This window comes from Aulonocara stuartgranti (assembly GCF_965226115.1).
Source record: "Aulonocara stuartgranti genome assembly, chromosome: 6".
NCBI lineage: Eukaryota > Metazoa > Chordata > Actinopteri > Cichliformes > Cichlidae > Aulonocara > Aulonocara stuartgranti.
This window is the reverse complement of record NC_138944.1, coordinates 22861184-22884846: the sequence shown is the minus strand read 5'-3', so window position 1 is coordinate 22884846 and position 23663 is coordinate 22861184. Positions and strand designations below refer to the sequence as shown.

The window sequence follows — 23663 nt, the reverse complement described above, 5'->3', positions numbered from 1 at the left end:
CAGCGCTCCTTGCAGCGATTCTTGCCGCTATACGATAAGCTGCTCCTTCACCAACAGCTATTACTGTTACAAAGAATGAATTGAAAATGAACCAACAATGAATAAAAACCCATGTTGAACGGCATCATTGTTTTTCATAATTTATTCACACAGATTATTGAAAATCTCCACTTATTTTTGAATGACTTGGTCTTATAGAGAGTTTAAAAAAGCTTGCACGATTCATAGGTCAGTGTTGTGGCTTAACAGAAAAACAAAAATCTTTTGAAATTCTGACTTATTTTCAGAAAGCAGACCATTTTCAATGCAAAATGTCTTACTCTCTACTCTTGCTCAGCTGATTAATGCGCCACGGTGCAAAAACACATTGAAAAAGGGGTGGCTGGAGCTTAGGAGGTAGCACAGATCATCTACTGATTAGGAAGGTTAGTGGTTGAATCCCTGGCTTCCCCAGTCTGCATGCACAATACTTGTCTCAAGTTAGTAACCCCAAGTTACTCTGATGCATCCATTGGAGTATGAACGTGTGTGAATGTTAGCTAGGAAAGTTAATATGGGTGAATGTGGCATGTTGTATAAAGCAGGGAGAGTAGAAATGCACTATATAAGAATCAGTCCACTTACCAAAGCAATACAGCAGCTATTAAAGACAAAACTGAAGATAAAGAGAACCAAAGAGAAGCAGCAACCGAAGGCTCTGTAGTAAATGCCAAGAAGAACATCTGAAGGGAGGAGACACAGTATTTGTGATGTTCATGGTGTATAGACTTAAGTATTTCAGTCAAAGCATTAAAAAAAATGATGTTTGTATATAAAATGATGTCAGGTTATCCAATTAGTACTGAGCTGCTCAAAATTGGGCACTAAAGATAAAAATGTTTGTAATACTTAAACAGTTGATGTCATATTTTTGTAAAGACCCACCCACATTAAAGGTGAACGTCTGCAATTCTGCAATAGTATCTCAATTGTTTGATTTAAAATTCCCTGTGATTGTGTACAGAGAAAAAATGGCAGAATCTGTGTACAAAAACTTGTGCCTAACCATACAATACAATGGTGTTTGTGAAAAACAAACAAACAAAAAAAATACATTTTGAGTTTAACTGATTTTCACTGATGAACTTTATTTGGCAGCTACTAAACACAACAGTGATCAGAAAGTCAAAAGTCAAGATTCAATTTAGAAAAGAGAAAAAGTAAAGCAAAACAAGCAACATTGTCCTGGCGTCATAAATGCAATGCTGGCTTAAAACCACTCTTTGGTTTTTTAGTTTCCTTTATGATTTCAGGGAGTTATAATGGATGCAGCTGTTGTAGTAGTTGTAGCAAGTGCTTGTAGGAAGGCAGAGAGAAGCTGCTGCAGGGAGATGTTGTTTGTTGGTCATCTCTAGAGAGAAAAATATCCATTTTACAGAACATTTTACAGAAAGTGATGTTCAATAAGATGAATAGATAAGTTGAGAAAAAGTTAAGATACAATAAGATGAACTAAAACGACAGATTCATCCAAGCAAATAAAAATTATCCTTCACAATCCGTGCACAAAAAATACTGAGAGTAAAAATGTTATTTGTACAGCTGCAGCAGACTGTCTCTGTCACAGCTGCAGAGGCAGATGTGTGGGATTTTAGAAGAATGGGGACCCAAATGCAGACATGGATGCGGGAGAATGTTTTGAACAGAAAGCGAGCCTTTATTTATGGATGATCAATACTGCAAACAGGTGGAACAGAGAAAACTAACAAAACCTAAACTAGGGAAAACTAACCATAAACATATAACCTGAGGATTGACCAGAACCAGGGGATGAGGAACCAGGAAACACAGGAAAGCTGATGGAGAGAACGCTGAGGCAATACAGGGACGTCATGCAGAGGTAACACAGGAGGGAGACATGGCTCAACCTAATGAACATGACGAGACAGGGAGGAAGGAAAACTGAATACAATGACATAAGACACGGACCTTCAAAGTAAAACAGGAAACATAGCGACTGAACACAAGATAGTAAACTTAACAAAGAGACCGGGGAGACAGAGAACATAGGAACGTGAAACGTGGGATGGGAGGGCACCGAGTAGACAACACAGGACACAGGGAAGCCAAATACCAAAACCTAAGAACTAGAACTCAAGAAATACTACTGAACTAGGGAGCTAGAAATACTAGGACAGAAACCAAAACACTAACAGTGAAAACCATGAATAACAAATAATCAAGAAACACAAATTAAAGAGATACAGAACACTGGGTCACCAACTCAGGACTGTGACAGTCTCAGAGAGAAGGAGGTTGTTGTAGTGAGATTCTGAATGTTCAGTGCAGGAAGCATCCAAACAGAAATGCCTTCAGCATGGTTTCAGTTATTATACCTGTTGATAAAAAACAAACAAACAAAGACATTAAAGACAATAAGATAGCAAAATGACAAATACATCAATTAAAAAACAAAACAATTATCTTTCACAATCCTTACACAAGAAATGCTGAGAGTAAAGATTTAATTACCTTAAGTTGTAAGGCTGCAGCAGACTGTCTCAGAGAGAAGGAGGTTGTTGTAGTGGTGTTCGGGATGTTCTGGATGAAATAATACAGGTCAACAGATTTGTCCAATACTTCAATGTAAACATTAATCTTTATATCTGTCACGGTCCTGGGTCATTTGACCCAGCATTTTCAGTTTGTTGTATTTTGGTATTTATCTGTGATATTATTTATGTTCTGATTGTTTAGTTATCGTGTTTTGAATATTATAATTCTATGTTTCAGTTTATTCTGGTTTAGGGTTTGTTCTTAGGGTTTGTGTTTTGTGCCTTCGTGTTTAGTGTAGCTTTAGTTCAGTGTCACGCCGTCGTCTTTCTGAACTGTTTCCTGTTTTACTTTGAAGGTCCATGTCTTACGTCATTGTATTTAGTTTTGCTTCCCCCTCGTCTCATCACGCTCATCAGGTCCAGCTGTGTTTCCCACATGTGTGTAATCGCCCTGTGTTCTTCAGTGTGTATTTAAGTTGTGTCTACTTGTGTGCTGTTTGCTGGTCCGTCTGTGTATCTACTGTGTGTTTGCCCTGCTGTCAACCTTCATGTGCCTTCGCCCACCTTCCTCCATGTTCTGCTCTGCTGTTTTGTAGTTTAGTTTCTCCCAGTGTAGTTTATCTTTAGTTCCGTTTTGCCATTTTCTCCTTGTGTTTTATGTTGCAATAAACCTCGTTCGCATCTCAGCGAATGCCTGCTCTTGGGTCCTCATTTATGCCTCCACACGGCTCACCCCGTTTTCCGTGACAATATCAGTGTTTGCCAGCCACTGGAGAAATGATTAGGTGTGCCCTGGAAGATCATCTGGTTCCACCTGATTAGTACTCTAAGCAATGGGCATGAGTAACAGGCAGAACAATTACTTTCTCTTCCACTAGAGGGCAGTAATTAAATAGGTTGCCAACTCCCAGTAAAACAGAAGGACAGGAAGAAGAAATTACATAATAGTCATGCTGTGAGACCACGCAGGGCGTAATAGCAATAGATGAATATTTGAAAAGAAAGAGTAGTCAATCTGATCTGGGTTCTGGAGAAAATTCTGACCAAGATGAAGGCCATAACATGACTAGTGGTCAGAACGAGGCAAAAAAGGTATACTGGGGACCAGTGTTGGTCAAGTTACTTGAAAAAAGTAATCAGTAACTAATTACTGATTACTTCCCCAAAAAAGTAATCCCGTTACTTTACTGATTACTTATTTTCAAAAGTAATTAATTACTTAGTTACTTAGTTCCTTTTTAAAAACACGATTTACAACCTGAAGAGGCGATAAAGCGATAGATCTTTCAGCCCAATTCTACTTTTTCTGCATAATCCATCATACAAAATGTAATCAAATGGAAAAGTCTCTTTTTTTTACTTGTTTTATTAGTTTTAATCTTTAAACTTTATGCATCAAGCAAAAATTTAATTATATGCAACATTCTCTGACTTGAATAAATTAGTTTAACATTTAAACCTATTTTCTGCACATTCCAGCACATAAAATAAAATATTTTTTGTGTTTACACTCAGTCTTTCAAATAGATGCAAGTAAAACACAGCAGAAAATAAATAAAGTCAAAGACTCAGCGGTCCTTTTGCTCTATTTTCACCTGTAAAGCAGGAGTGGCATAGGCAGAGGTTTACCCTGGTGCAGGTGTGCTGCGGTCAGTTGAAGAATCCGCGAGTTTCTCTGTGAATTTCCCATTACATCGTTGCGCACTCGGTGCTTGCTTGGAAGTTTAGGGGGTTTTTTCGCTGTAAAAAGAAGTTTTCTTCCCACGCACAACGGATGCTAATGTTTTTGTCACTTTTTATGGAATCAAACTCAAAGTAAGGTCAGTACTTCCACGTTTTAAACGCTGCATGCTCATACTCTCTCCCACAATCGATATATGGTCCATTGTTGATCTGCACACAGCTGTTGTCACTAAAGGCGCACTGGCTTACGTCACTGTCGTGAGACATTCTCGCAAAAAATCACGGTTTTAGTAACGCAGTAACGCAGCGTTCCTACGGGAAAGTAACGGTAATCTAATTACCGTTTTTGCAATAGTAATCCCTTACTTTACTCGTTACTTGAAAAAAGTAATCAGATTACAGTAACGCGTTACTGCCCATCTCTGCTGGGGACACACTGAATCATTTCCACCACGGATTCTCAAGGGAAAATTATCAATATGCTTTTTGCAACATTTTGTTTGGTTGTGTGCTGTGTGATTTTTCTAATGTGAAATATTGGCCATGGCTCCAAAAGTTTGAGAAACACTTCTTCATATAACTAGAAAGTAATGCATATTACCACTGTAGGTGTCCACCCTATAGTGTCTACAAACTGGTAAACAGATGGAAATACCTCGCTATTATTACAAATCAGGAGATTTCGCAGCTTAAGCAGTTGACAAACAACACCCAGTTTTTTCTTAATGACTTGCTGTTATAGAACAAAGGTACATTAACTTTATTTAATAGATAAGAAGACAAAAATCAATTAAAGAACATCAAGAGCAGGTCCTGGTTTATGGAAACCGCTCGCTATTGTTCTCTCTCTCTCTCTCTCTCTCTCTCTCTCTCTCTCTCCGACTGTCGTCACCTCCAACGTTTTCAGGGGTTTCTAAACAACCAAATATCACATGTTGCCATATAATCTTTTGATTGGTTGACAGGATAAAAGTCAGCAGCTTGTTGCTATTTAATTGTGCTGTAGCAAAAGGGTTTAATCAGGTGTGTCCTTAAATATTGCCTAATTGTGTTTCCTCTTATATTAAGATGAGGATGTTTACTAAGAATTATAATTTCCCAACAGTTATGCAAATGAGATTAAATCATCTCTTGCAACTGTGTATAAAAAGCTCCACTGTCAGTACAGCATTACCACAATCATCCACATCTCTGAGACAGTCTGCTGAAGTTGTGAAGACCTGACGGTAACATTTCTCATCAATCCTTTATTGCTTCTGTGTTTTCAATGTAATGTTGGTGGAATGGTGATTTGGCTGATGGTTTTGACCACATCTCATCAAAATTATTGTTAACAGGTGAATCACTGAAACCATGATCAAGGTTGTGTTTCTGCTTGGATGCCTGCTGAGCCTTGCTCTGGCAAATCCTGTAAGTGTAATATGACTGAAGACTAAATTAATGTTTTAATATATAATGTATAACTATATCTTGTACTGTGTGTGGAATCGTGTCACCAGAGACTGTATCAGTGTTCCTGTACTGTTATATCCAAACAACACATTTGCATGTATTTTTTGTTTTTTTTAAACAGATTGACTCAGCACACGAGCGTGATGCACGTTCTTCATCTAGGGAGGGGGTGAGTGTCATGTTTGTCTTTCTATGTTTGAACATTAGACACACTGGACTCTCCAATATTATCATATCCAAAGAAAGCCATTCAACAGAGAATGCATTATCCCATGTAATAATATTTATTACTTATTTTCTTGCAGACTACTGGGACTAACACACGTTATCTTACCCTGATAACAGCTCTTCTACAGAATCCAACACTTCTGCAGAATCCAGCGCTCCTTGCAGCGATTCTTGCCGCTATACGATAAGCTGCTCCTTCACCAACAGCTATTACTGTTACAAAGAATGAATTGAAAATGAACCAACAATGAATAAAAACCCATGTTGAACGGCATCATTGTTTTTCATAATTTATTCACACAGATTATTGAAAATCTCCACTTATTTTTGAATGACTTGGTCTTATAGAGAGTTTAAAAAAGCTTGCACGATTCATAGGTCAGTGTTGTGGCTTAACAGAAAAACAAAAATCTTTTGAAATTCTGACTTATTTTCAGAAAGCAGACCATTTTCAATGCAAAATGTCTTACTCTCTACTCTTGCTCAGCTGATTAATGCGCCACGGTGCAAAAACACATTGAAAAAGGGGTGGCTGGAGCTTAGGAGGTAGCACAGATCATCTACTGATTAGGAAGGTTAGTGGTTGAATCCCTGGCTTCCCCAGTCTGCATGCACAATACTTGTCTCAAGTTAGTAACCCCAAGTTACTCTGATGCATCCATTGGAGTATGAACGTGTGTGAATGTTAGCTAGGAAAGTTAATATGGGTGAATGTGGCATGTTGTATAAAGCAGGGAGAGTAGAAATGCACTATATAAGAATCAGTCCACTTACCAAAGCAATACAGCAGCTATTAAAGACAAAACTGAAGATAAAGAGAACCAAAGAGAAGCAGCAACCGAAGGCTCTGTAGTAAATGCCAAGAAGAACATCTGAAGGGAGGAGACACAGTATTTGTGATGTTCATGGTGTATAGACTTAAGTATTTCAGTCAAAGCATTAAAAAAATGATGTTTGTATATAAAATGATGTCAGGTTATCCAATTAGTACTGAGCTGCTCAAAATTGGGCACTAAAGATAAAAATGTTTGTAATACTTAAACAGTTGATGTCATATTTTTGTAAAGACCCACCCACATTAAAGGTGAACGTCTGCAATTCTGCAATAGTATCTCAATTGTTTGATTTAAAATTCCCTGTGATTGTGTACAGAGAAAAAATGGCAGAATCTGTGTACAAAAACTTGTGCCTAACCATACAATACAATGGTGTTTGTGAAAAACAAACAAACAAAAAAAAATACATTTTGAGTTTAACTGATTTTCACTGATGAACTTTATTTGGCAGCTACTAAACACAACAGTGATCAGAAAGTCAAAAGTCAAGATTCAATTTAGAAAAGAGAAAAAGTAAAGCAAAACAAGCAACATTGTCCTGGCGTCATAAATGCAATGCTGGCTTAAAACCACTCTTTGGTTTTTTAGTTTCCTTTATGATTTCAGGGAGTTATAATGGATGCAGCTGTTGTAGTAGTTGTAGCAAGTGCTTGTAGGAAGGCAGAGAGAAGCTGCTGCAGGGAGATGTTGTTTGTTGGTCATCTCTAGAGAGAAAAATATCCATTTTACAGAACATTTTACAGAAAGTGATGTTCAATAAGATGAATAGATAAGTTGAGAAAAAGTTAAGATACAATAAGATGAACTAAAACGACAGATTCATCCAAGCAAATAAAAATTATCCTTCACAATCCGTGCACAAAAAATACTGAGAGTAAAAATGTTATTTGTACAGCTGCAGCAGACTGTCTCTGTCACAGCTGCAGAGGCAGATGTGTGGGATTTTAGAAGAATGGGGACCCAAATGCAGACATGGATGCGGGAGAATGTTTTGAACAGAAAGCGAGCCTTTATTTATGGATGATCAATACTGCAAACAGGTGGAACAGAGAAAACTAACAAAACCTAAACTAGGGAAAACTAACCATAAACATATAACCTGAGGATTGACCAGAACCAGGGGATGAGGAACCAGGAAACACAGGAAAGCTGATGGAGAGAACGCTGAGGCAATACAGGGACGTCATGCAGAGGTAACACAGGAGGGAGACATGGCTCAACCTAATGAACATGACGAGACAGGGAGGAAGGAAAACTGAATACAATGACATAAGACACGGACCTTCAAAGTAAAACAGGAAACATAGCGACTGAACACAAGATAGTAAACTTAACAAAGAGACCGGGGAGACAGAGAACATAGGAACGTGAAACGTGGGATGGGAGGGCACCGAGTAGACAACACAGGACACAGGGAAGCCAAATACCAAAACCTAAGAACTAGAACTCAAGAAATACTACTGAACTAGGGAGCTAGAAATACTAGGACAGAAACCAAAACACTAACAGTGAAAACCATGAATAACAAATAATCAAGAAACACAAATTAAAGAGATACAGAACACTGGGTCACCAACTCAGGACTGTGACAGTCTCAGAGAGAAGGAGGTTGTTGTAGTGAGATTCTGAATGTTCAGTGCAGGAAGCATCCAAACAGAAATGCCTTCAGCATGGTTTCAGTTATTATACCTGTTGATAAAAAACAAACAAACAAAGACATTAAAGACAATAAGATAGCAAAATGACAAATACATCAATTAAAAAACAAAACAATTATCTTTCACAATCCTTACACAAGAAATGCTGAGAGTAAAGATTTAATTACCTTAAGTTGTAAGGCTGCAGCAGACTGTCTCAGAGAGAAGGAGGTTGTTGTAGTGGTGTTCGGGATGTTCTGGATGAAATAATACAGGTCAACAGATTTGTCCAATACTTCAATGTAAACATTAATCTTTATATCTGTCACGGTCCTGGGTCATTTGACCCAGCATTTTCAGTTTGTTGTATTTTGGTATTTATCTGTGATATTATTTATGTTCTGATTGTTTAGTTATCGTGTTTTGAATATTATAATTCTATGTTTCAGTTTATTCTGGTTTAGGGTTTGTTCTTAGGGTTTGTGTTTTGTGCCTTCGTGTTTAGTGTAGCTTTAGTTCAGTGTCACGCCGTCGTCTTTCTGAACTGTTTCCTGTTTTACTTTGAAGGTCCATGTCTTACGTCATTGTATTTAGTTTTGCTTCCCCCTCGTCTCATCACGCTCATCAGGTCCAGCTGTGTTTCCCACATGTGTGTAATCGCCCTGTGTTCTTCAGTGTGTATTTAAGTTGTGTCTACTTGTGTGCTGTTTGCTGGTCCGTCTGTGTATCTACTGTGTGTTTGCCCTGCTGTCAACCTTCATGTGCCTTCGCCCACCTTCCTCCATGTTCTGCTCTGCTGTTTTGTAGTTTAGTTTCTCCCAGTGTAGTTTATCTTTAGTTCCGTTTTGCCATTTTCTCCTTGTGTTTTATGTTGCAATAAACCTCGTTCGCATCTCAGCGAATGCCTGCTCTTGGGTCCTCATTTATGCCTCCACACGGCTCACCCCGTTTTCCGTGACAATATCAGTGTTTGCCAGCCACTGGAGAAATGATTAGGTGTGCCCTGGAAGATCATCTGGTTCCACCTGATTAGTACTCTAAGCAATGGGCATGAGTAACAGGCAGAACAATTACTTTCTCTTCCACTAGAGGGCAGTAATTAAATAGGTTGCCAACTCCCAGTAAAACAGAAGGACAGGAAGAAGAAATTACATAATAGTCATGCTGTGAGACCACGCAGGGCGTAATAGCAATAGATGAATATTTGAAAAGAAAGAGTAGTCAATCTGATCTGGGTTCTGGAGAAAATTCTGACCAAGATGAAGGCCATAACATGACTAGTGGTCAGAACGAGGCAAAAAAGGTATACTGGGGACCAGTGTTGGTCAAGTTACTTGAAAAAAGTAATCAGTAACTAATTACTGATTACTTCCCCAAAAAAGTAATCCCGTTACTTTACTGATTACTTATTTTCAAAAGTAATTAATTACTTAGTTACTTAGTTCCTTTTTAAAAAGACGATTTACAACCTGAAGAGGCGATAAAGCGATAGATCTTTCAGCCCAATTCTACTTTTTCTGCATAATCCATCATACAAAATGTAATCAAATGGAAAAGTCTCTTTTTTTTACTTGTTTTATTAGTTTTAATCTTTAAACTTTATGCATCAAGCAAAAATTTAATTATATGCAACATTCTCTGACTTGAATAAATTAGTTTAACATTTAAACCTATTTTCTGCACATTCCAGCACATAAAATAAAATATTTTTTGTGTTTACACTCAGTCTTTCAAATAGATGCAAGTAAAACACAGCAGAAAATAAATAAAGTCAAAGACTCAGCGGTCCTTTTGCTCTATTTTCACCTGTAAAGCAGGAGTGGCATAGGCAGAGGTTTACCCTGGTGCAGGTGTGCTGCGGTCAGTTGAAGAATCCGCGAGTTTCTCTGTGAATTTCCCATTACCTCGTTGCGCACTCGGTGCTTGCTTGGAAGTTTAGGGGGTTTTTTCGCTGTAAAAAGAAGTTTTCTTCCCACGCACAACGGACGCTAATGTTTTTGTCACTTTTTATGGAATCAAACTCAAAGTAAGGTCAGTACTTCCACGTTTTAAACGCTGCATGCTCATACTCTCTCCCACAATCGATATATGGTCCATTGTTGATCTGCACACAGCTGTTGTCACTAAAGGCGCACTGGCTTACGTCACTGTCGTGAGACATTCTCGCAAAAAATCACGGTTTTAGTAACGCAGTAACGCAGCGTTCCTACGGGAAAGTAACGGTAATCTAATTACCGTTTTTGCAATAGTAATCCCTTACTTTACTCGTTACTTGAAAAAAGTAATCAGATTACAGTAACGCGTTACTGCCCATCTCTGCTGGGGACACACTGAATCATTTCCACCACGGATTCTCAAGGGAAAATTATCAATATGCTTTTTGCAACATTTTGTTTGGTTGTGTGCTGTGTGATTTTTCTAATGTGAAATATTGGCCATGGCTCCAAAAGTTTGAGAAACACTTCTTCATATAACTAGAAAGTAATGCATATTACCACTGTAGGTGTCCACCCTATAGTGTCTACAAACTGGTAAACAGATGGAAATACCTCGCTATTATTACAAATCAGGAGATTTCGCAGCTTAAGCAGTTGACAAACAACACCCAGTTTTTTCTTAATGACTTGCTGTTATAGAACAAAGGTACATTAACTTTATTTAATAGATAAGAAGACAAAAATCAATTAAAGAACATCAAGAGCAGGTCCTGGTTTATTGGAAACCGCTCGCTATTGTTCTCTCTCTCTCTCTCTCTCTCTCTCTCTCTCTCTCTCTCCGACTGTCGTCACCTCCAACGTTTTCAGGGGTTTCTAAACAACCAAATATCACATGTTGCCATATAATCTTTTGATTGGTTGACAGGATAAAAGTCAGCAGCTTGTTGCTATTTAATTGTGCTGTAGCAAAAGGGTTTAATCAGGTGTGTCCTTAAATATTGCCTAATTGTGTTTCCTCTTATATTAAGATGAGGATGTTTACTAAGCATTATAATTTCCCAACAGTTATGCAAATGAGATTAAATCATCTCTTGCAACTGTGTATAAAAAGCTCCACTGTCAGTACAGCATTACCACAATCATCCACATCTCTGAGACAGTCTGCTGAAGTTGTGAAGACCTGACGGTAACATTTCTCATCAATCCTTTATTGCTTCTGTGTTTTCAATGTAATGTTGGTGGAATGGTGATTTGGCTGATGGTTTTGACCACATCTCATCAAAATTATTGTTAACAGGTGAATCACTGAAACCATGATCAAGGTTGTGTTTCTGCTTGGATGCCTGCTGAGCCTTGCTCTGGCAAATCCTGTAAGTGTAATATGACTGAAGACTAAATTAATGTTTTAATATAAAATGTATAACTATATCTTGTACTGTGTGTGGAATCGTGTCACCAGAGACTGTATCAGTGTTCCTGTACTGTTATATCCAAACAACACATTTGCATGTATTTTTTGTTTTTTTTAAACAGATTGACTCAGCACACGAGCGTGATGCACGTTCTTCATCTAGGGAGGGGGTGAGTGTCATGTTTGTCTTTCTATGTTTGAACATTAGACACACTGGACTCTCCAATATTATCATATCCAAAGAAAGCCATTCAACAGAGAATGCATTATCCCATGTAATAATATTTATTACTTATTTTCTTGCAGACTACTGGGACTAACACACGTTATCTTACCCTGATAACAGCTCTTCTACAGAATCCAACACTTCTGCAGAATCCAGCGCTCCTTGCAGCGATTCTTGCCGCTATACGATAAGCTGCTCCTTCACCAACAGCTATTACTGTTACAAAGAATGAATTGAAAATGAACCAACAATGAATAAAAACCCATGTTGAACGGCATCATTGTTTTTCATAATTTATTCACACAGATTATTGAAAATCTCCACTTATTTTTGAATGACTTGGTCTTATAGAGAGTTTAAAAAAGCTTGCACGATTCATAGGTCAGTGTTGTGGCTTAACAGAAAAACAAAAATCTTTTGAAATTCTGACTTATTTTCAGAAAGCAGACCATTTTCAATGCAAAATGTCTTACTCTCTACTCTTGCTCAGCTGATTAATGCGCCACGGTGCAAAAACACATTGAAAAAGGGGTGGCTGGAGCTTAGGAGGTAGCACAGATCATCTACTGATTAGGAAGGTTAGTGGTTGAATCCCTGGCTTCCCCAGTCTGCATGCACAATACTTGTCTCAAGTTAGTAACCCCAAGTTACTCTGATGCATCCATTGGAGTATGAACGTGTGTGAATGTTAGCTAGGAAAGTTAATATGGGTGAATGTGGCATGTTGTATAAAGCAGGGAGAGTAGAAATGCACTATATAAGAATCAGTCCACTTACCAAAGCAATACAGCAGCTATTAAAGACAAAACTGAAGATAAAGAGAACCAAAGAGAAGCAGCAACCGAAGGCTCTGTAGTAAATGCCAAGAAGAACATCTGAAGGGAGGAGACACAGTATTTGTGATGTTCATGGTGTATAGACTTAAGTATTTCAGTCAAAGCATTAAAAAAAATGATGTTTGTATATAAAATGATGTCAGGTTATCCAATTAGTACTGAGCTGCTCAAAATTGGGCACTAAAGATAAAAATGTTTGTAATACTTAAACAGTTGATGTCATATTTTTGTAAAGACCCACCCACATTAAAGGTGAACGTCTGCAATTCTGCAATAGTATCTCAATTGTTTGATTTAAAATTCCCTGTGATTGTGTACAGAGAAAAAATGGCAGAATCTGTGTACAAAAACTTGTGCCTAACCATACAATACAATGGTGTTTGTGAAAAACAAACAAACAAAAAAAATACATTTTGAGTTTAACTGATTTTCACTGATGAACTTTATTTGGCAGCTACTAAACACAACAGTGATCAGAAAGTCAAAAGTCAAGATTCAATTTAGAAAAGAGAAAAAGTAAAGCAAAACAAGCAACATTGTCCTGGCGTCATAAATGCAATGCTGGCTTAAAACCACTCTTTGGTTTTTTAGTTTCCTTTATGATTTCAGGGAGTTATAATGGATGCAGCTGTTGTAGTAGTTGTAGCAAGTGCTTGTAGGAAGGCAGAGAGAAGCTGCTGCAGGGAGATGTTGTTTGTTGGTCATCTCTAGAGAGAAAAATATCCATTTTACAGAACATTTTACAGAAAGTGATGTTCAATAAGATGAATAGATAAGTTGAGAAAAAGTTAAGATACAATAAGATGAACTAAAACGACAGATTCATCCAAGCAAATAAAAATTATCCTTCACAATCCGTGCACAAAAAATACTGAGAGTAAAAATGTTATTTGTACAGCTGCAGCAGACTGTCTCTGTCACAGCTGCAGAGGCAGATGTGTGGGATTTTAGAAGAATGGGGACCCAAATGCAGACATGGATGCGGGAGAATGTTTTGAACAGAAAGCGAGCCTTTATTTATGGATGATCAATACTGCAAACAGGTGGAACAGAGAAAACTAACAAAACCTAAACTAGGGAAAACTAACCATAAACATATAACCTGAGGATTGACCAGAACCAGGGGATGAGGAACCAGGAAACACAGGAAAGCTGATGGAGAGAACGCTGAGGCAATACAGGGACGTCATGCAGAGGTAACACAGGAGGGAGACATGGCTCAACCTAATGAACATGACGAGACAGGGAGGAAGGAAAACTGAATACAATGACATAAGACACGGACCTTCAAAGTAAAACAGGAAACATAGCGACTGAACACAAGATAGTAAACTTAACAAAGAGACCGGGGAGACAGAGAACATAGGAACGTGAAACGTGGGATGGGAGGGCACCGAGTAGACAACACAGGACACAGGGAAGCCAAATACCAAAACCTAAGAACTAGAACTCAAGAAATACTACTGAACTAGGGAGCTAGAAATACTAGGACAGAAACCAAAACACTAACAGTGAAAACCATGAATAACAAATAATCAAGAAACACAAATTAAAGAGATACAGAACACTGGGTCACCAACTCAGGACTGTGACAGTCTCAGAGAGAAGGAGGTTGTTGTAGTGAGATTCTGAATGTTCAGTGCAGGAAGCATCCAAACAGAAATGCCTTCAGCATGGTTTCAGTTATTATACCTGTTGATAAAAAACAAACAAACAAAGACATTAAAGACAATAAGATAGCAAAATGACAAATACATCAATTAAAAAACAAAACAATTATCTTTCACAATCCTTACACAAGAAATGCTGAGAGTAAAGATTTAATTACCTTAAGTTGTAAGGCTGCAGCAGACTGTCTCAGAGAGAAGGAGGTTGTTGTAGTGGTGTTCGGGATGTTCTGGATGAAATAATACAGGTCAACAGATTTGTCCAATACTTCAATGTAAACATTAATCTTTATATCTGTCACGGTCCTGGGTCATTTGACCCAGCATTTTCAGTTTGTTGTATTTTGGTATTTATCTGTGATATTATTTATGTTCTGATTGTTTAGTTATCGTGTTTTGAATATTATAATTCTATGTTTCAGTTTATTCTGGTTTAGGGTTTGTTCTTAGGGTTTGTGTTTTGTGCCTTCGTGTTTAGTGTAGCTTTAGTTCAGTGTCACGCCGTCGTCTTTCTGAACTGTTTCCTGTTTTACTTTGAAGGTCCATGTCTTACGTCATTGTATTTAGTTTTGCTTCCCCCTCGTCTCATCACGCTCATCAGGTCCAGCTGTGTTTCCCACATGTGTGTAATCGCCCTGTGTTCTTCAGTGTGTATTTAAGTTGTGTCTACTTGTGTGCTGTTTGCTGGTCCGTCTGTGTATCTACTGTGTGTTTGCCCTGCTGTCAACCTTCATGTGCCTTCGCCCACCTTCCTCCATGTTCTGCTCTGCTGTTTTGTAGTTTAGTTTCTCCCAGTGTAGTTTATCTTTAGTTCCGTTTTGCCATTTTCTCCTTGTGTTTTATGTTGCAATAAACCTCGTTCGCATCTCAGCGAATGCCTGCTCTTGGGTCCTCATTTATGCCTCCACACGGCTCACCCCGTTTTCCGTGACAATATCAGTGTTTGCCAGCCACTGGAGAAATGATTAGGTGTGCCCTGGAAGATCATCTGGTTCCACCTGATTAGTACTCTAAGCAATGGGCATGAGTAACAGGCAGAACAATTACTTTCTCTTCCACTAGAGGGCAGTAATTAAATAGGTTGCCAACTCCCAGTAAAACAGAAGGACAGGAAGAAGAAATTACATAATAGTCATGCTGTGAGACCACGCAGGGCGTAATAGCAATAGATGAATATTTGAAAAGAAAGAGTAGTCAATCTGATCTGGGTTCTGGAGAAAATTCTGACCAAGATGAAGGCCATAACATGACTAGTGGTCAGAACGAGGCAAAAAAGGTATACTGGGGACCAGTGTTGGTCAAGTTACTTGAAAAAAGTAATCAGTAACTAATTACTGATTACTTCCCCAAAAAAGTAATCCCGTTACTTTACTGATTACTTATTTTCAAAAGTAATTAATTACTTAGTTACTTAGTTCCTTTTTAAAAACACGATTTACAACCTGAAGAGGCGATAAAGCGATAGATCTTTCAGCCCAATTCTACTTTTTCTGCATAATCCATCATACAAAATGTAATCAAATGGAAAAGTCTCTTTTTTTTACTTGTTTTATTAGTTTTAATCTTTAAACTTTATGCATCAAGCAAAAATTTAATTATATGCAACATTCTCTGACTTGAATAAATTAGTTTAACATTTAAACCTATTTTCTGCACATTCCAGCACATAAAATAAAATATTTTTTGTGTTTACACTCAGTCTTTCAAATAGATGCAAGTAAAACACAGCAGAAAATAAATAAAGTCAAAGACTCAGCGGTCCTTTTGCTCTATTTTCACCTGTAAAGCAGGAGTGGCATAGGCAGAGGTTTACCCTGGTGCAGGTGTGCTGCGGTCAGTTGAAGAATCCGCGAGTTTCTCTGTGAATTTCCCATTACCTCGTTGCGCACTCGGTGCTTGCTTGGAAGTTTAGGGGGTTTTTTCGCTGTAAAAAGAAGTTTTCTTCCCACGCACAACGGACGCTAATGTTTTTGTCACTTTTTATGGAATCAAACTCAAAGTAAGGTCAGTACTTCCACGTTTTAAACGCTGCATGCTCATACTCTCTCCCACAATCGATATATGGTCCATTGTTGATCTGCACACAGCTGTTGTCACTAAAGGCGCACTGGCTTACGTCACTGTCGTGAGACATTCTCGCAAAAAATCACGGTTTTAGTAACGCAGTAACGCAGCGTTCCTACGGGAAAGTAACGGTAATCTAATTACCGTTTTTGCAATAGTAATCCCTTACTTTACTCGTTACTTGAAAAAAGTAATCAGATTACAGTAACGCGTTACTGCCCATCTCTGCTGGGGACACACTGAATCATTTCCACCACGGATTCTCAAGGGAAAATTATCAATATGCTTTTTGCAACATTTTGTTTGGTTGTGTGCTGTGTGATTTTTCTAATGTGAAATATTGGCCATGGCTCCAAAAGTTTGAGAAACACTTCTTCATATAACTAGAAAGTAATGCATATTACCACTGTAGGTGTCCACCCTATAGTGTCTACAAACTGGTAAACAGATGGAAATACCTCGCTATTATTACAAATCAGGAGATTTCGCAGCTTAAGCAGTTGACAAACAACACCCAGTTTTTTCTTAATGACTTGCTGTTATAGAACAAAGGTACATTAACTTTATTTAATAGATAAGAAGACAAAAATCAATTAAAGAACATCAAGAGCAGGTCCTGGTTTATTGGAAACCGCTCGCTATTGTTCTCTCTCTCTCTCTCTCTCTCTCTCTCTCTCTCCGACTGTCGTCACCTCCAACGTTTTCAGGGGTTTCTAAACAACCAAATATCACATGTTGCCATATAATCTTTTGATTGGTTGACAGGATAAAAGTCAGCAGCTTGTTGCTATTTAATTGTGCTGTAGCAAAAGGGTTTAATCAGGTGTGTCCTTAAATATTGCCTAATTGTGTTTCCTCTTATATTAAGATGAGGATGTTTACTAAGCATTATAATTTCCCAACAGTTATGCAAATGAGATTAAATCATCTCTTGCAACTGTGTATAAAAAGCTCCACTGTCAGTACAGCATTACCACAATCATCCACATCTCTGAGACAGTCTGCTGAAGTTGTGAAGACCTGACGGTAACATTTCTCATCAATCCTTTATTGCTTCTGTGTTTTCAATGTAATGTTGGTGGAATGGTGATTTGGCTGATGGTTTTGACCACATCTCATCAAAATTATTGTTAACAGGTGAATCACTGAAACCATGATCAAGGTTGTGTTTCTGCTTGGATGCCTGCTGAGCCTTGCTCTGGCAAATCCTGTAAGTGTAATATGACTGAAGACTAAATTAATGTTTTAATATATAATGTATAACTATATCTTGTACTGTGTGTGGAATCGTGTCACCAGAGACTGTATCAGTGTTCCTGTACTGTTATATCCAAACAACACATTTGCATGTATTTTTTGTTTTTTTTAAACAGATTGACTCAGCACACGAGCGTGATGCACGTTCTTCATCTAGGGAGGGGGTGAGTGTCATGTTTGTCTTTCTATGTTTGAACATTAGACACACTGGACTCTCCAATATTATCATATCCAAAGAAAGCCATTCAACAGAGAATGCATTATCCCATGTAATAATATTTATTACTTATTTTCTTGCAGACTACTGGGACTAACACAAGTTATCTTACCCTGATAACAGCTCTTCTACAGAATCCAACACTTCTGCAGAATCCAGCGCTCCTTGCAGCGATTCTTGCCGCTATACGATAAGCTGCTCCTTCACCAACAGCTATTACTGTTACAAAGAATGAATTGAAAATGAACCAACAATGAATAAAAACCCATGTTGAACGGCATCATTGTTTTTCATAATTTATTCACACAGATTATTGAAAATCTCCACTTATTTTTGAATGACTTGGTCTTATAGAGAGTTTAAAAAAGCTTGCACGATTCATAGGTCAGTGTTGTGGCTTAACAGAAAAACAAAAATCTTTTGAAATTCTGACTTATTTTCAGAAAGCAGACCATTTTCAATGCAAAATGTCTTACTCTCTACTCTTGCTCAGCTGATTAATGCGCCACGGTGCAAAAACACATTGAAAAAGGGGTGGCTGGAGCTTAGGAGGTAGCACAGATCATCTACTGATTAGGAAGGTTAGTGGTTGAATCCCTGGCTTCCCCAGTCTGCATGCACAATACTTGTCTCAAGTTAGTAACCCCAAGTTACTCTGATGCATCCATTGGAGTATGAACGTGTGTGAATGTTAGCTAGGAAAGTTAATATGGGTGAATGTGGCATGTTGTATAAAGCAGGGAGAGTAGAAATGCACTATATAAGAATCAGTCCACTTACCAAAGCAATACAGCAGCTATTAAAGACAAAACTGAAGATAAAGAGAACCAAAGAGAAGCAGCAACCGAAGGCTCTGTAGTAAATGCCAAGAAGAACATCTGAAGGGAGGAGACACAGTATTTGTGATGTTCATGGTGTATAGACTTAAGTATTTCAGTCAAAGCATAAAAAAAATGATGTTTGTATATAAAATGATGTCAGGTTATCCAATTAGTACTGAGCTGCTCAAAATTGGGCACTAAAGATAAAAATGTTTGTAATACTTAAACAGTTGATGTCATATTTTTGTAAAGACCCACCCACATTAAAGGTGAACGTCTGCAATTCTGCAATAGTATCTCAATTGTTTGATTTAAAATTCCCTGTGATTGTGTACAGAGAAAAAATGGCAGAATCTGTGTACAAAAACTTGTGCCTAACCATACAATACAATGGTGTTTGTGAAAAACAAACAAAAATCCCCCAACACATTTTGAGTCTAACTGATTTTCACTGATGAACTTTATTTGGCAGCTACTAAACGCAACAGTGATCAGAAAGTCAAAAGTCAAGTCAAGTCTATTATTACAAATCAGGAGATTTAGCGGCTTAAGCAGTTAGCAGACAACACCCAGTCTGACATCCTTTTTTTAGGGCCTGAGCACTGACAGTGTGAAGGCCCTATTGCATGGCTATTCAACTAAGATGTTAGTTGGGCCAGATTTTCAAACCGAGGAATTTATCTGGGCCAGATATTTTTTTGCAGCCAGTAAGCAGCAGATCATGATCAATTTCAAACCCACACAACTGTATTTAAAAACAAGTACTTTTTTTAAAATTCCTTTTTCCTCTGTAAATCTGGTGACCTCTCACAAATGCACACCAAAAGGTCCATTAAAAAAAAGGGAGCTACAACTAAATTAATTTTTTGCACATTTGAAATAATAATAAAAAAAAAAACACATTTTGATAATTCCCTTTCAAATTAAAATAAATGTTTTGCTGATCACTCACTTTTCCTGCCACGGATGGAGCCCCATCCGTCACAAGCAGTGGCGTGTCTAGAAAATTTTTGTTGGGGGGGCCAGGTAGGGGCACAGATTTGGAGAAGGGTGGCAGATTTAATTGGCAGATAATGTTTAAAAAAAAAATTCTACCAACCCTTAACCATAATTCAATAATCCTATAAACCTAATAACCAAATGCACTTTTAACTCTTATTAGAATGAGATTTTAACCACTACGGTGCAAAGTTTTTAGATACTGCGTTGATAAAGTACAAGAGATACAATCAGTGCTTTGTCAGTGTTTACTCAGCATTCAAGGACAGCAATATTTGCATAGTATTTTTACTGACATATAGTGCACATATGTTTTGGGCAAAAACATTTTTGAAAATTAAAATACGAACATTTGTAACAAACAATTGACAAATTAGCCAATGCCAATGCAAAACTTTATCTGCCTGTTAAAAAAAGAAGATAATCTTCTCACAAACTGGTGTTTGATTTTGAAACAGGAAAAAAGTGGGGAAACAACTGAAAAGACTAACATTTGAATGAAACCTGAAAGCAAGTAAATACTTTCTATGCTGCCTTATGGTAAACTTTGGTAATATTGATAAAGAACAACACTGGCTGATGATAAAATACAGTCAGCTGGCATGGTGACACTGCCAGTATTAACCTGCAGGGCTGGACTGGGACAAAAAAATTGGGCATTTTTACTACAGACCGACCCACCAGGTAGTAAAGCCATAAAGACTTTGACTGAAAACAAACCCTGTTGTGACAGTGATGTACAGTCTTGTTGGTATATGTATGATTTCTATACATTTTACGTCAGATAAAAACTTTGGTTGTAAGATTTAGATAATTATTTAATAAAAACTAGGTATTTTAAATGAGAATAAGAAAGAAAAGTATTTCTTTGTGCCCCACCTCTCCCTGTTAATGCCCTACCTGGCCCCCTGGCAAAACTTTGCTAGACCCGCCCCTGCACAGTTACCAGCTGTCAGCTACATAAAAAAGGATCCTGGTGTTATTTGTCTCTCAGAAACAGTTCATAACTTCCCTTCAACTCATTCATGTCACCTAAAAGGTAAACCTGTTTCTCCATCACCTGTTCAGCTCTGATGGTTCAGTAAGGACATCTCCTGGTTTCATCTTCATGTTTCCCTCTCACCACATATCTAAACAGACATCATGACCAGCAGCTTTACAGCTGTGGCTCCAGCAAACATCAGCTGATACTAGAAATTAATATTAAATACATTCTAACAACAGCTGATCAAGCTTAAACGTGCTGCTGTTGTTTAGCGCAATATCTGCTGGTTTCCTCTTTCTGGCGCAAAGTGGGCGATAAACAAGAGAGAAAAGCCGATCAGCTGATCATTGATCAGTTTCATGATTGAAGTAGCAACAGGAGAGGGAGGGGGAGAGAATGAGAGAAGAGGCAGCTGTGCAGCATAAAGACAGAATAAATCCAGCTTTGTGTCTTTTTTCCATTCTAGCTAAAGTCCGGGACAAACTGCGTCTCTTCTCAGCTCAATACGAAACGTGTAATATTTTCTCTGAATGAGGGACCATTCCATTTTTTTAAGGAGCCGTTGGCAACTCTACTAACCTTATGAATAAAATAAAGTTCACTATCAGTAACATCATAGCACCCACCCAGCTGTATAAAAACTCCGTCAAACTGGCTAGAACGCAGTATGAGTTATTGCAACTGACAGTAAAAAGTCAGCAACATGAAAATAAACTCCACCTAAACTTGGTTTATATCTGACCCAGATAGACTGCAGGTCATAACTTCTTACCTGAAGTTCAGTTCACCTGACACTCGGACTGCTGGCTGCTTCGGGTCTCTCCTCCTGCCTCCCCTTCCCTCATCCACCTGTTGCCTCTGTGGAAGCTCCGTCATAGCCACCACCAAACAACGGAGTTATTTCTACACATCGACCTGCATCTGGCCAATCCACCACGTCTCATTGTTCATGCCGTTACAAAAAAATAAAAAATAAGTCACTGGGGATATGCCCGGTATGCCCGATGGCCAGTCCAGCTATGTTAACCTGCAACCAAATCTGCAGCTCCATACAGCAATGTTACGACTTAGATTATATCTTATAACTCATAACTCTTATGTTAGCTGCCCTCAGTAGCATACTGTCTGAAATATTCCACAGCTGCAATAATTCTTTAAGTGTTATTTTTTTCCTTGGTATTCTAATTTCACCGAAGTTTACTAAACTCAACAAACTTGATATTACTTACCGGGACATTTATTCTGTCCTCATTTTCTTTCACCGAAAAATTGTTTCCTGCAGTGCCATCTTTCGCGCTTGGGTCTCCTACCTTTGCTAACGTGATGCGCATAGCGCAGAAGCGATGCTGCATTCACTTACACTCGGATATCTGAGCGTCACCGTGAAAACATAATCGGACATTTGATATTTGATTGAATTTTATTGTTTTGCCTTTGGGGTGGCACCTGGGGTGGCCAGTCTGGTTTGGGGGGTGGCCTGTGCCCCCCCAGGCCACCCCGCTGGACACGCCATTGGTCACAAGTACACAGACATGCTTCATATCCAGACCATTTTCCTCAAAAAGAGCTGAAATCTTCTTAACCCTGATGCACCCGCCAGGGGGAGAGCGGCAAGGTCGGGGGATGCGGGTCCCCCACAGAGGGAGGGAGGGATGGAGGGAGGAGGTCGGGGTCGCGAGATCCCCCCCCCCCCCAGGGGATGGGACGGGATGGGAAGGGAGGGCGGGGCTGGGGGATGCCGGTCCCCCGCGGAGGGAGGGAGGGATGGAGGAGGTCGGGCGGGGCCGGGGGATGCGGATCCCCCGCCGAGGGAGGGAGGGAGAGAGAGAGAGAGAGAGACATGAGTTTGACAGAGAGCACACGTGCAAGCACGGACGATAAAGTCTTGTAAAAGGTGGCCGAGAAACACCCCGGCGAAAGCACAGCGCGTTGCGCGGAGAGATGATAAGAGCGCGGATGGCGGGTACTAAGCGCGTCGGGGTTACGGGTTACAGAGGTGATGTCCGGGTGCGTGCCGTACTACAACGACGACAACAACGGCAACAAGGTGCCACCGAGAAAGAAGAAGACGAAGAAGACAATGTCACGCACTAGACCGCGGGAGCCAAAGAGCACTAAGGTCGGTACAGGCGGATCGCAATCGCCGGCGGTGTCCTCCTCCTCCTCCTCCCGCTCACCATCACCATCGCCATCGCCATCGCCAGCGCATTTGGCGTACGCTGCATGGTCGGCTCCACGTTTCGCTATCGAGGGCTAGGGGTCGAGGAAGACCAAGAGCAGCGGCGGCGGCGGCAGCAGCAGCAGCAGCAGCAGCAGCAGCTACAGGAGAACTTGGAGGAGGACGAGAGTGAGGAGGAAGAGGAGCAAGAGGCCGAGGGGGACGACAACGACGACCCGACGGCCCGAACGCTCGCAGACGACGAGGAGGAGCGCTACTCAGAGGATCAGGAGGACAAAAACGATGGGGTGGATAGGTATTTCGGGGAAGAGGATCGCGGTTACGAAATGGCGTCGCAACTCTGCCAGGACGGCGGCTCGCAAGGCGAGTCGAACCGCCGAGAGGGAGAGGAAGAAGAAGCAGGCGCCGACCCGGGGCAGGGGACTCGGGAGATTTGGCAAGAGGACGACGCCGGCCGCGCTGCAGGTGGCGTTCATGATCCTGGGCGCGATCGCGGCCGCGGCGCTGTCGGTGAAACTCGCGACGCGGATGTAGCCGACGATTACGACTACGACGATGACGAAGAAGACAAAGACTATGAAGAAGAAGAAGAAGAAGAAGACGAAGACGTCCTCGCCGATGATGATGCGCCGATGTTTTGATCACGCGGACTGGGAAATGTTTCACGTGGCCGCCAGAGACATTGATGAATACA

General features: G+C 39.6%; 6 long non-coding RNA genes across 6 annotated transcripts; 3 read left to right on the top strand and 3 right to left on the bottom strand.

Moving 5' to 3' along the window:
* The first annotated feature begins 406 nt into the window (after window positions 1-406).
* On the top strand, window positions 407-5827 carry LOC309707874. The gene is made up of 4 exons (XR_014277110.1): window positions 407-425; window positions 5323-5443; window positions 5555-5627; window positions 5791-5827. It is a non-coding gene; the product is annotated as an uncharacterized lncRNA (long non-coding RNA).
* LOC309707857 lies at window positions 1108-6773 on the bottom strand. Its single transcript, XR_014277090.1, has 4 exons — window positions 6672-6773; window positions 6004-6110; window positions 2512-2580; window positions 1108-2375 (listed from the first exon to the last, which is right to left on the bottom strand). It is a non-coding gene; the product is annotated as an uncharacterized lncRNA (long non-coding RNA).
* On the top strand, window positions 6454-11877 carry LOC309707875. The gene is made up of 4 exons (XR_014277111.1): window positions 6454-6472; window positions 11373-11493; window positions 11605-11677; window positions 11841-11877. It is a non-coding gene; the product is annotated as an uncharacterized lncRNA (long non-coding RNA).
* Window positions 7155-12823, bottom strand: LOC309707859. The gene is made up of 4 exons (XR_014277091.1): window positions 12722-12823; window positions 12054-12160; window positions 8559-8627; window positions 7155-8422 (listed from the first exon to the last, which is right to left on the bottom strand). It is a non-coding gene; the product is annotated as an uncharacterized lncRNA (long non-coding RNA).
* Window positions 12504-18169, top strand: LOC309707866. The gene is made up of 5 exons (XR_014277103.1): window positions 12504-12522; window positions 17417-17537; window positions 17649-17721; window positions 17885-17932; window positions 18069-18169. It is a non-coding gene; the product is annotated as an uncharacterized lncRNA (long non-coding RNA).
* LOC309707856 lies at window positions 13205-22304 on the bottom strand. The gene is made up of 6 exons (XR_014277089.1): window positions 22020-22304; window positions 21563-21648; window positions 18766-18863; window positions 18098-18204; window positions 14609-14677; window positions 13205-14472 (listed from the first exon to the last, which is right to left on the bottom strand). It is a non-coding gene; the product is annotated as an uncharacterized lncRNA (long non-coding RNA).
* Between the last annotated feature and the right edge of the window lie 1359 nt (window positions 22305-23663).